Genomic DNA, 12,299 nt, shown 5'->3' with positions numbered 1-12,299 from the left:
TTTTTTATGCTATTAAAAAGGCATGCGAGAAGTTCGTACTAATAAAAAGAGAAATGTTAGTTTTCCTTCTCCTGTCTAACTTCCGACCAACTTCATGCAATTTTTTTAAAAAAAAAAATCTACCATGCATTATATCTGTAAGAGTGGGTCCTACGGATCTAACGCTGGATTTGAGGCATTATAGAAAAGTTTTGAATTAAGCATCTATAGCCATATCCAATTTCTTTGCTTTCATTATTATCTGAATATGATCTAACTTTACGTGCCATATACATTGAACCTTTTCTAGCTTCTTCTTTTTTGAAATCCAAATGCATTGAACCTTAAACCTCCAAATTTGGTGGGAGAGCATTATGACAACAATATGCATGCTTATTCTTTTCTTTGTTACTTGCCAACTAACCCTATTGGTGCGTTCATGTGGGGGCTTGGAAGTGGCATTGGCACCCAAAAAAACAATGAGGTAAACATAATTAGGGCTTATTGATTTGCACTAGCTAGTGAAGTCAGGATCTTTTTTTTAGAGGTTGAATTAATAAAATAATATTATATTTTTTTAAAAAAAATAAATTATTTTATTTTATGCAACTAATATAACTAATTCTTTGTGCATGTTGACAGAAATCTGTGTAAAAGTTAACGAAAAAAAACGAACTTAATAATATGTTATAATTTTTTCTTTAACAAACAATTGAACAAGTAACTTATTATCTGTTTTGTTTTGCGAAAAAAAAAAAAAAATGCATCAACAGCCAATATAACGCACTTAGCACGTTGCACATGAGCCACATCTTTTTATTTATGTGTGCATTTTTCTGATGTGTATAATTACTATTCTAATAGTCATATTTTTTAAAATATTTAAATGTTTTTCAACAGTCAAAAACTGTAATAAACTTCTTCTGTAAATTATAAAATATATTTTTCAGCATATTTGATGATATCTTTTTTCTTCTTTCTTCTTCTTTGTTATAGAATTTCTTATTGAGTATAGTGTTCAGAATTTTTTGTAATCTACACGATACATTCAGGCATTGTATTCCCCATTGCAAAACTTACTGTATAAGTGGGAGACAGTATTTGTCTAAGAGACAGCTTGATATTCGTTTTACTGTCCAAAAATTCAGTAAATTTTCATAAAATTTTTATTTTGCTTTCATTAATTTATGTACGTAGTTCCCAAATATTTATTTCTAACACCAAATTTAACCCAACCTTAAAATCATGCGGTTTTGCTACTTTATCCATTCTTTTATTGACATAAAAGCACCCAAATAACGGGAAAACACACACACACACACACATAAAGGGGAGCGATTATTTTGAGCACCGTGGTTTTATGACGACTTGTGCTAGTGTTAAAAGAGGGTTCGGATCTTCAAGAACTACCTATTTAGATTGCTTGTAGTTCGGAAATGCAATTATAAGAGCGGTTGGATAAAACTTATATGTTCGAACAAATAAACATAATAGTGTTTAGACAGGTAAACACCGGGGGCGGAACTAGACATTGAAGTGTGGAGGGGGGGGGACATAACTGAAAAACGTATGAAATTTAAAGGTAATTTTAATATTTTAGAGGGACATTTGTTAATTTGGAGGAATATTACATAAAAAAAATAATAATAATAATAATAAAAATATGGTTTATTATTTCTAATAACATTAGAATTTGTTAATATGATTTCTTTCTAATCATTTGTTAATATGATTTCTTTGTAAGATTTCACAGGTGGGCCGGACCCAACTTTCATTTGGGAAGGAAAAAGAAAATATAGAAAAAATCAGTTCGAACTGTAAAATCCGTACCTTACAAATAAAAAAAAGCAGCAGGCTGGAATAAATGGGCCACTGTGGGCTGGTTTGATTAAATGAAAAAAAGTGCTCTTGGAATTTGGAATGATAAATGGGGCAGTAGGAATGCGAATATCAATTTGTTTGTGTTTGTAATTTTAAAAATTATAATTTTAAAATATTTAATTTAAAATGTTTAATTTAAAAAAGTGATTTTTAAAAATTCAGTTAAGTTTGGCTTTTAAAATCGCAAATTAATCTTTAAAATTCTGCGTTTAAAAAAAAAAAACAACCATTGCTCGCGAATGTGAAAAAACAAATTTTTTTGCGTTTTCGAATCTCAATTTTTTAAAAAAGTAATTTCTAAATGATTCATTTTCTGCGATTTAGTTTAAAATCATACTTTTTGTCTACGAAATCGTAATCTCAAACGCACCCTATATTGTATAGTTAATTAATAGAGAAACCTTCATTTAATCTTTAGTCACTTTTGAAATCATACCCTGAAACTTTTAAAAATGTCAATTTAGTGTATCATTCTTTCAGATTTTTTTCAATTTCAACCATTCATCAGGATTTTCTGTTAAATCTGGTAAAAATTTCCAAAATACCCTTGTTTTTTTAATAAAAAAAATATTTATTTCTTTTCAAAGATTCAGATTTGCGTATTTTTGTAAATTCCGTTAAATTTTGACCAACGCCTAAATATTTGCTATTTTTTTTCTTTTTTTCTTTTTTTTTTTTCTAAAAAAGATAGGGGTATTTGTTTTGAATTTTGACACTCATCTGTTAGGATTTAATGAAAAATCTTAATAGATGGTTAAAATTAAAAGATGAATACATTAAATTGACACTTTCTAAAATTTAAGGGTATGACCGTTAACGTCATGAAATATCGACGATGATAAATAAAGTTTTTCCTAATTAATATATAGCTTTAAAGACATTTGGATAAACAAGTGTACGCATAACTATAACATTGGGTTTAATAAAAAATAAAAAAAGAAAAAAAGAAAAAAAAACCCATTAACATTGGGTTGTTCAATAATGACACATTATATATATATATATATATATATATATATATATATATATATATATATATAAAAGTCGAGTTCTAATTTAGAGTTGGCCTAGAATTGTGACACGTGGCGTGAATCTATCATTTTTGAACATTGAACCGGTCTTTTAAGTAAAAAACTGGTAAATTTTAAAGGTTAAACCGGTTTTGTCATGATTTTAATAAATTTATTAAGCTTTAATTAAAAGATCATGAGTGTGAATCTTCATGAGATCAAAATAAAAACTTTTTCACATTATAGCATTAAGTGTCATTATAACATCAAGTTGTGAGAATTTTTTTTAAAAATCTAAAATTAAAAACTTTTCCTTATATATATATAAAAGCCGAGTTCTAACTTAGAGTTGGCCTAGAATTGTGACACGTAGTGTGAACCTATCATTTTTAAACATTGAACCGGTCTTTTAAGTAAAAATTCAGTGAATTTTAAAGGTTGAACCGGTTTTGTCATAATTTTAATAAATTTATTGTGCTTTAATGAAAAAATCATAGGTGTGAATCTTTATGAGACCAAAATAAAAACTTTTTCGCATTATAGCATTAAGTGTCATTATAGCATTAAGTGGTGAGAATTTTTTAAAAAAATCTAAAATTAAAAACTTTTCATTATCATATATACATAAAAACCGAATTCTAACTTAGAGTTGGCCTAGAATTGTGACACGTGGCGTGAACCCATCATTTTTAAACATTGGACCGGTCTTTTAAGTAAAAAATCAGTGAATTTTAAAGATTGAACCGATTTTGTCATGATTTTAATAAATTTATTATCTTTTAATGAAAAGATCACGAGTGTGAATTTTCATGAAACCAAAATAAAGACTTTTTCGCATTATAGCATTAAGTGGTGAGAATTTTTTTAAAAAACCTAAAATTAAAAATTTTTCCAAGTTCTAACTTAGAGTTGGCCTAGAACGGTGACACGTGACGTAAACCCATCATTTTTAAACACTAAACCGGTCTTTTAAGTAAAAAATCGATGAATTTTAAAGGTTAAACCGGTTTTTTCTGGCAATTTTTCTTCATACTCATTTTCATTCTAAACTACACCTATGGAAACAAAGATTTTAACATGTTTTCATTTAGAGAAATGTTTCTTGTACACACTTTATAAACAAAGTCCTACGTGGTATGTTTTAATGCTTTGATAATCAGAATCCAGGTTTTTCTCTTACTGCTTTCTTCTCTTTACACTTCTTTCCATTTTAATCTACACATCTGGGTATATTTTAAATGTTTTAATTTATATGGATTAAAAATAAAATTATTGTTATTTTGATTGTAAAATTTTATGTGATTTATATATTCATGCAATGTTTCTATGTGCAATGGAGATGGTTTTTAAGTTTCAAAATTAAATTCTAATTAAGGGTGAAATAACCATCCGCTAACTGATAACCGTATAATCGCAAAACCGTTAAAACCGCCTTAAAAACCGTTAATCGCTAACCGCCTTACAAAGGCGGTTAGCGGTTATAACAGCTAACCGCCTTTATTATTATTATTATTATTATTATTATTATTATTATTATTATTATTATTATTATTATATTATATATTTATAATTTTTATATGTAAAACGACGCAATTTTGGTGTTTACACAAAAACTGCATCGTTTTAGTGTATACAGTTTTAAAACAAAACCTAATTCAGTGATTCATCCTATTGTAAACAAAATATCTCTCTCTCTCTCTCTCTCTCTCTCTCTCTCTCTCTCTCTCTCTCTCTCTCTCTCTCTCTCTCTCTCTTAGTGTCTCTGAGATCGTGTCGCCAAGATTGTGTCGCCGTCACTGATGGTCCGAGATCGTGTCACCTTCACCGATGGTCCGATCATGTCGTCGAGATCGTGTCGCCTTCGTCGAGATCAGGTCGCCTTCACCAGGTCATCGAGATCGTATTACTTCTTAGATCTGAATATTTGTACCTTGATTTGTTATTCTAGGTCTTAGATCTGAATTTTTGTGGTTGATGATGTGAATCTACTAGTTGTTTTTGTATGATCGGTGATCGGCGTAGGCGGTAGGACACCAATAGAAAAAGGCTGAAAAAAAATAAAAAATAAAACCAGTTGCCGGTTGCCGTTTTTTCATAAGGCGGTTACGGTTAGCGGTTTTGGCCAATAACTACTAACTGTAACCGCCTTTCACCCCTAATTATAATTAATAATCCCGCACATTATGCGGGTTATGAGCTAGTTGACAATAGAATCAATGTCTAGTATTTTATTAAAAAATAGTTAGCGAATTTCATGTCACGTGCTCAGGTTGCCATGTAAGACCAATAAAGCTTTGATTGACAAGGTGCATGGGCAATTTGCTAAGCACATGTTTGCTCAGCCTACGCACCAAAGGGTCTTCCTTTGAGAAAAAGGTTTGGATCCATGTAGAGAGTCTAGTGGCCTTCCTTCCTGAAGAAGCCCCATGGCCACCAAATCCATCAAACAATAAATATATCAACAATCGACTTGTCTTCAGGTTAAGGGTCATCAAAAATACTGCATTCACCTAGGCAAGGCAACCAAAAAAATAGAGCACACATTCTTAAGAGCCACAGTGGACTCTCCCCGTGTAATACCCCGAACATTAATTAGGGTTAAGCATGCTCTAATTATAACTTAAGGATACTAGGATTGGTTCTCAGTTTGTAAATTGTGAGATTCTGAAGTTTTAAGAGTTCAAGTGCAGGCCAAACATTCGAATGAGACATTGAACACTCGATGACAAATGTCCGAGTTGGATCTAGAACGATCAAGTAGAAATTTGAACGTTCGAAGTTGAATAGTCAAACATTCGATATTATGACTGAACGTTTGCTTGTATCCCTAGACCTGAACATTCGATGACTGGTAGTACTAAACTGAAAATTAAAGATGACTTCTAATTTACCAAATGTGTGCAATAGTGTGCAACAAAATATCACAATGCGGAAATTAAAGAGACATATATTTTGTTGCCGAAGTGGAAACTCAATTAAGAGAAAAATCACTCCGGGGCAGCCAAACCCAGGATATCCACTATTCAGAAGACAAAGCTAGTTACAAAGCAGTATTACTTACATACCCTTATGCAGTGGTCGTATCTTGAACTCTGACGTGTAACCCAACACGAACGCCTTCCAACCAAGTCACCTACTTGAATGAGTCTTCAATGTAATCATTTACATTAAGGCTAACCCCTAAGATAGACTTCAGTTCAGCACAGCAACAGCACTTGGCAATGGCTTGAGAGTGAGCGGATCAACACAATAACTTCTAAAATAAACTCTCTAAGCACTATGGAATTCAATACCGAATTCTTACAAAATACATGCATAGGGGTCTCTATTTATAGGCTAAAGAAACCTAAATCGCGTCTGACGCGATTTTCCTAGACGGCATCCAGGCGATAGTTGAGAACATCCGGACGGACAAATGCGCAATCGGCTTTCCAAATTTGCTTGAAATTCTTTTCTGAATAGAGCCGTGTCCGGATGGTGTTGCCCTAGCGTCTGAATAGTTGCACTTTAACTGCATGCAATTTTCATATTAAGGCTTGAGCATCCGGACCATGGAGACTGACGTCCGAACGATTGGACTACTGCGGCACACTATTTCCATATTAAGGCTTACGCGTCCGGACCATAGAGACTGACGTCTGGACGGTTGGACTTTGTATTCACGACTTGCCTTATCAATGATAGCGTCCGGACGAGAACACACATCATCCGGACGGTTGCAGCTGTCTTCCCATATTTGTGTTTTGGAACGAAATTCTTTTCCTTGTCAAACACTGAAAGGCATCATGCCGTGTTGCTGAAACGTCCGGACGGATGCAACCTGAAGCAGTTTGAAGCTTCTCGACACAGAGGAAGGTCCGAAAGGAAAGTTCTCGTCGTCCAGACAAATGATGCTTTGACAGTTGAGCGTCTAGACGAAATATCATGTCGTCAGGACTGATGCAAGGGATCTGATTGCTCTTACTTGGAATCTGTGCAGAATCTTCTAGAAACATAGCTCTGAAATGAAGACTCCGAAAATAACTGAATCCCTGATAAAAAGCATCATTATATAGAAGTGATTTTGTCCAACAGAATGCAGTCAATCACAAACTAACATGAACAATAATACATCAGCCTTATCTTGTGCAATTCTATTTTGAATAGGCCTAATTTGAATAGTTTAGCACTTAGGACCTTTTTAGCTCAAGGTTAGAGACTAATGTCAAGTCTTTTCAATGATTTGGAGATTGGAAAGTGTCCAAAAGATTACCCGGTGGAAACTTACAACTCAAGTGAGTAAAACTCACACCGATACTTGTTATTCACATTTTCACAAAACATGGTTTTTTTATGTATCGAACTTGCATGTTTACAACTTACAAAGAAATACATTTTAGAATTGTATGAACTCTATTTTGTGAATATGATTAATAAATAACAAGATAACAAAACGATGAGTTCATGTAAAAAAATGTGAATTAAATTGTATTGTATGACATGATACACCAGTAAATGCAGGATAACGGCCATGAGTTTACTATTATACAGGTTAACCCTATGGTTAAAGAGATGTACTTTTTATTGTTTGGCCTTAGATCCATTGGCTCTTTGTGATACCATGTACGATTGGGTCACCATTACGGCTTTGCTAGTAGTGTCGGCCACCCGAGGTATGTGACAATATCTGGGGTACCAGTGTTGTACTATAGATTCCCCATGACAGCGCCAACCCTGTCGAGAAGGGTAGACTATATATATATATAGACACACACACACACACACACACACACATTTTACCCCCCAAAAAGTTTGACAACTTTTTCATTTTTGCATCCAATATTTAAAAAGTGGCAATGTATCCCAACAAAATTTTTGAAATTTTCAATGTAAGCACTCCGTTAATTATTTTTGTCTTCTTTGACAGAAATTATTGAAAAGACCTAAATGACCTTTATTTTTTTAAAAAAAAATTAAAAAGAAATAAGAAAAGAAAGAAAGAAAAAAGAAAATAAATAAATAAAAGAGGGTGGCTACAGCCCATGTGGGTTGTTCGGCCACCCCCTCAAGGGACCAAATGGGGGTAGCTTATTTGGCCTAGAGGGTGGCCGATCCACCCCCAAATGGCCCATGAGGGTGGCTACTGTCACCCCTTTTTTCTGTTTCATTTTCTTTTCTTTTTTTCTTTTTCTTTTTTTAAAAAATTGAGTTTATTTTGAGAATTAACACGTGTGTATAGGGAAATTTTTGAAATTTTTTACTAAAAATGCATGTGCGATGCACGTTAGCCATTTTTTGTCAAATTATTGCATTGAAGTTTGATTTTATAGGGAAATAGATGTTATTGCATTGATGTTTGAGGGAGTACTTTCATCCCATATTTTCCTTCTACCCGGTATTGTATCTCGATCTATACATTGAGGATAATGCATCATTTAAGTTTGGGGTAGGGAAAAATATTTTTCTATCCTATTATTTGATCATGCTATTTTTGAGAATGGAGTTGAACTTTAACTATGATTTGCATTTCATTGGCGAACTTAAAAATTTTGAACACATGAACCTTTTGTTAGGGAATCTAAGTCTTGTCACTTACCTTTGATACATGAGATTTCACATGTTTCACTTTGAATTTACCACGAGCACATTAGCATATAGTTTTTATGGTATGACATACAAAATTGATTGTGTCTATTTTCAGTGTCTTGAAATGAAGTGGGTGACTTGTTAGACAAATGACCTTGGCATGATATGAAAATAAATATTTTCTTCTAAAAGAACCAAGTGTGTGTTTGTGTACAACAAAATATCTTAAATGCAAAATTTAAATAAGAGAAGATATTTGTTGACGAAGTGAAAACTCTGTGAAGAGAAAAACCACTCCGGGGCAGCCAAACCCAGGAAATCCACTATCCAAAAACAAAGTAAGTTACAAAGCACTCGTACTCACAATACCTATTGCAGTAGTCATACCTTTAACTATAGCACGAAACTCATCGTGAACGCTTCCCAATCAAGTCTCTTACTTGAAGGGGTCTTTGATGGAATCCTTTACCTTAGGGCCGATCCCTAAGATAGACTTCACACGAACAAAGTAGCACACACCGGCAACGGCTTGAGAGCTAGCGAATCTTCAAATCTCCCTAAAGACCCTCTCAAAGCTAAGAGAATTCAACACCGAATTCTGTACAATTTACAAGCCTAGGGCTATCTATTTATAGGCTTACGGGAAACTTAAAACTGCTGAGATTCGAGCTCTGGCAGTTGAGCGTCCGGACAGAATTTAGCCATGTCCGGACGGTCTTTTGCGATATCCTTTCAGAAACAGCGTTATTCTATCTTTATCAGGTCCACGTCTAGACGGCTTGGCCGTGGGTCCGGACAGTCTTCACTATAACTCCTTCCTGCGTTCGAACGGAACACTGGAATATTCTGAAATGCTGAACAGCGTCTGGACGTGTTGCCACGTCGTCCGGATGGCTTGCAGAGACTCCCTAACAGTGTCGACTTCTGAAATCCAACTTCGAGTTGAATACTGATTTACCTAGCGTTCGGACGGTGTTGCTCTGTCATCCGGACGTCTTCAACATAATCTGCTGGACACTGTGGGGCGTCCGGACGTCTTGCCCTAAAACTACCTTGTTTGGGAGTCATTGGCCTAACACTCGATACATGAGTCAATTAGAAAGCTTAAGAGGGCTAAGCATTGCACAACTTGATAAAAGGAGAGAAAAAAATATATATCAACATGCCTTGGTTATTTCATCTAATGGGGATCTCAGTAAATTTTGAGGTATTGAATCATGCACATTAGAATTAATTTGAAGCCTCATAATTGTGTATTAGTTCACTTTACACCAATTTGATCTTATGATGCCTTAACCAGCCATTGGTAAATGTTTAGACTTTGGAATTCTTAAAAGTTTTTGAAGATGAAGTTTATCTTGTTAAGCTTTTCTAATGAATGAAAATCATTGTTTTTGTAACACTTCAATCTTATGGATAACATGATTTTGCATAATGTTTGTGGGAAGCATTTCTAGCAAATTTTCACGAGACTTCACTCATCCACTAGGAGGAATAGGAGTTTAAAAGGCTTGTTGCATACTCTAAATGCAATCGTATTCCCCACGAAAGAGGAAGTAGTGTAGTTTTGCATTTTGTCTAATTTTATTTTTCAGTTTTTTATTGCTAAGAGACTAACAATATGTAAGTTTGTGGGGTGTGATAAGCGTTGAATGTTGCACATTCAAGTCCCTTAACTCGAACATGTTAGCCCCTTAGTTTCTTTGTAATATATTGTTTTGTATTGTTTTGGGGGTTTTAAGCATTTTCAGGTGTCTAAAGAAAAATAAAAGCAAATACATCACTTTTAAGCTTCAAAAGCTAATTCAGCATTCTACAAGGCAAATGGACTTGAGCGAATCTAAAAAGGGCATGATCGCATTTGAAAAGGGCTCGAGTACATTCGTGCGGTAGAATTGACAGCAAGGTAGAAACCAGAAACCAGAAAAGGAAAGAGTTTTACTTCTCTTACTTGGACTGGATGTTCTAAAAAGACCACGGATTGGACTAGGATTTCTCTTATACTCTAGAAATACACTTTATATTAGTGCATTAGAGGAATATCACAACATAGAGTAGAAATCAATAGGATTAGTGGCGAGGTTTTGAGAGAAAATGACAGAAATTCCAACAGCTTCTTGGGATGAATTTCTCCTCGACAAAGGCGATTTCCAATATCTTTATGAGCAGCTAAATCATCCATAGGGTATTGATGTAACCCTTTCCAAGTAATAATGGTGTAATTATATTTTTTATTGGGAATTCTATGAACATGAATAATGGTTATTTAATCTTAAGTTTATGCTTTAATGTTTATCTTTAATTTTGATAAACCTCATATCTTATCTTAGAAAGTTATTTATTTCTATTGAACTCAACCTTCGTATTTTTTGCGATTGTATGAAGGATGGTTTTTACAACGGTTTTAATGGACACAAAATCAAGAGGATTTGATAAGCCATACCTAGGAATGATGAATTGTTCTACACCTTAATTTAATTTAGGTAGAACATTCATGCTTGCCGAAAGATGAGTTATACTTATCACTTGATTACGTGTATGCTAATTAAGAGATTTGATAGCTCACATCTAGGAAAGACGGATTGTACCACATCTTAGTGATTAAGTGGACAATCCGTGTTAACCGAAGATGGGTTATTCTTGACAACATCATTGGATGCTTGACAAAAACACACGAGTCATATCATTCATGTAAGTGAAATTCTAATGTTAAATGCAATTTACCATTATTATGAGGTCAGCGGTGAAATCAATCCCCTATATCTTCTTCAACTATCTTACTTCTACTTTTACGTTCTTATTTAGTTTCAATTGCAAAACAAAAATAAAACATCTTTTCTGAATTATATTAGAGTTGAGATTTGACACCGTCACATAGACCTATCATACAAAGATTCGTTCTATTGCAAGTGATAATTTAATTATTGATACACTTAAGATTACATCATGACTGTGTCGTAATTCATGTTATTAGTGTTAGTACAGTTTTCGGTATGGTGTAAATCTACACGTTCTTTTAATGTTCTTCACGCTTCTCAATAATTCTGCAAAACAACAAAAACTAAGAGACCCTTCCGTGGGTCATCTCCAATGCCTAAATTAGCTTTTATGAGAAAATAATACTTTGTGCATAAAATATTGAGTCTGAGTTCATACCTAAGGTATAGACTTATTTATAGGCAAAGAGGTGGAGTCAAACCTGGATTAGAATTCCTACTCCTTGTCGATCTAGAACTGCTGTCAGAGTTCTAATCGGGATCTAGAACTATTGTCAGAGTTCTAATTGGACTTTGATCCTTTATTAGACTTCTAATATGGTATCTTATTAGACTTATGATTTGATATCTTATTTGACTTCTGATCTGATTGGACCCTAAGTCCTATCTCGATTCTACCTGAAATACAACTACTTATCAAACTATACTTGGATCGGGTTGAGTAGAAATTATCCCCAACAATCAATGTCCATTTTCGTGCTTAACCAAAGTAATTTTTTTTCATGCTTAACCAAAGCAGTATTTTATTGCTAAAACGAAAATTGAAACTTTCTTGTTGAACCAAAGCGGTGTTTAGACAAGGTCGTACTGTTGCTGCTAAGTGACTTTGCTAAACCAAAACAAATGGGGCCCTCCATCCAAAAAGTGCCCCAACAAATGTAAGGTAGAGGAACAAAAATGTATTTTTATCATGCGAGAGGAATGATTCATTTTCTCTCAAAGTCCTTCTTCCATCCTCTCATTTTTTTTAAACTACTATTGAATTTGTGGGGCCAATGTATTTGACCTAAATGGACCCTACACATTTAATGATGATTTTGAAAAGTCGAAAGATGAGAGAAGGACCATGAAAAAATATATAGCACGT

The sequence above is a fragment of the Alnus glutinosa genome, chromosome 9, assembly GCF_958979055.1.
Source record: "Alnus glutinosa chromosome 9, dhAlnGlut1.1, whole genome shotgun sequence".
Lineage (NCBI taxonomy): Eukaryota > Viridiplantae > Streptophyta > Magnoliopsida > Fagales > Betulaceae > Alnus > Alnus glutinosa.
The sequence above is the reverse complement of the archived record's forward strand: the minus strand, read 5'-3'. Positions refer to the sequence as shown.